Source organism: Camponotus vicinus, unplaced genomic scaffold, assembly GCF_025532165.1.
Source record: "Camponotus vicinus isolate PSW18456_S1 unplaced genomic scaffold, iyCamVici1.0 SCAF_10, whole genome shotgun sequence".
In the NCBI taxonomy this organism is placed as follows: domain Eukaryota; kingdom Metazoa; phylum Arthropoda; class Insecta; order Hymenoptera; family Formicidae; genus Camponotus; species Camponotus vicinus.
The window spans coordinates 15,104,085-15,106,138 of NW_028141946.1; the positions used below are offsets into that span (position 1 = coordinate 15,104,085).

A 2,054-nucleotide genomic window follows, 5' to 3' on the forward strand; every position below is an offset into this window, starting at 1 on the left:
ACTGTTTAATTGTGCAGAATTTTTTTTCGAGATATTTGCTATTTTATTTTTCTAATAGTAATTGATAGAGGATGCAAACTCTATTTTTAATTTTTCGTTAATAGTATATAATTTTTCTTTTAGATTTTTCATTACATTGGTATTAATTCTTAGCCATTTTCTTTGTAAATGATGTATTTAGGTAAATATCTTATTTTTATGTTTCTGTAATTTTTGTATTTTTTCAGTTATGTAAGTATTTATTGAGAGTTTCTTTCTTTTATTTTAGATACTACTTTCTCAATTGCTTCTAGTATTGCTTCTAGTATTATCAAATATCTGTAAATGTTCATTTATTTCTTGAATTGTTAAATTTCTATTATTAGGAATTTTATTTATAATTAATTTTTTAGTTTTATTGAATTTTTTTCAGTTCGTTTTTCTTAGATTGTATTTGTGTTTTACTTTGTTATTTTCTAGTTCAAATCCATTTTCATATTTAATGATACGTAAAATACTGCGTTATGATCACTATCGTATGATATATTTTCTAGTTTAGAGTCTTCATCTATATCATGCAACTTTAATCTAGTATCAGCTATGACTAAATCTAAAAAAGAATTTCCGTTTGGATACGAGGGATATTTAGTACACTTAATAATTTCATTTTATATGTCATGATGTTTCTTTCTATCCAATCTTTAAGAGCTATTTTTAAGAGCCTCTTGAGTTATTATTTAGATATTGGGTTATTATTTAATTTAATTTAATCAAATTTAATTTAATCAAACTAATTTGAAGTTTTTAAAGATACTAACGGTATTTTGATATTCTTCACTAGAAAAATTGTCAAATTTATCTAAACATTCAATATTTCATGGGAAAATATTCTGGCTTTTTTGGGAATTGTATATGTATTTATATTCCGTTTTAACAATAGATTCATTTCATTTAGCTGTTGTTGTTGGTTTTTGCATTGTTTGAGACAAAAATATTAAAAATATTAATTATGTAAATGTTTTAATTTCATTTATTTAAAACTAGAATATCTAAAAATTATACTATACCTAAGCATTTTGTTTATTGCATCAAAACATATTTGCATTATACTGAAAATATTATACGTTAATAAATTTTATATATTTTTTTTTAGATATTGTTATATTTTGATATATAACAATATCTGTAATTAAATGGCTGTAATTCTAATGTTTCTGTTCCTTTGTCTTTGTGCCTATATATATTTGTACATTCATTTGTATGAAAACTGTTCGACATTTAACATCGTTTGAATTGTATATTTTTTGAAGCATTTTTATCTTCATACAAAACAGATTTTTGAACATATTCTTTTTCGGTTGTGACTATTTCTTCTTATTCATCTTCACTTACACTATCTGCACTTGTTCCTGAATCGCTATGTTTTTCTAATTCTTCTTCATAGTTTTCAGCCATTGCTTTCTTAATATAATGAAATGCTGCTAATACATCTATATTGTCTTTCTTATTCTTTTTATATTGATATTTGTCATCATCCATTGAACTGTACCTTTTGGTTCTTTTTCTTTTCGAACGCGCACGTTCATCCATACTAAAATAACATTAAAAGTGGTAATTAATTATTAAATATAATAGTTGAAATTATAAGAATAGATTAAATCGACGATCCGACGAAATAGCGATCAAAAAGAGAAGAGAGTCAATAGAAACACGGTTGTCGGCAATGTTACGTCCAAGGGACTTCACGATTCTTCTCTTTCTCATGACCGGCGCACATGTGCACGACTCTCAAAAAATCGTTAATGTCAATCAAATTGGAATAGAATTCTCAATAAGTGCTCCAAAAATGACAGCCAGATATTAGCGGGCTATAAAATCATAAGTAGCATCCGGTCAAGGCGCCAGCCAGTCAGTCGAAATTGATATTTTCCTATCACTTAAAACCTCATAAAATCTCAAGAGGCTATACAATATAAAAGAAACTATTCATGAAAACGCGAGTGACCGGATGTCGTGACGCGACACATGACCTATCTTCATTTCAAGGGGGTAGTAAAAGTCATCCCCTTGTCTTT

The 2,054-nt window shown here is 26.6% G+C and overlaps 1 pseudogene; it reads right to left on the minus strand.

Annotated features, from left to right (window-relative positions):
- Positions 1-279: 279 nt before the first annotated feature.
- Positions 280-1,569, minus strand: LOC145960132 (uncharacterized; annotated as a pseudogene).
- Positions 1,570-2,054: the final 485 nt, after the last annotated feature.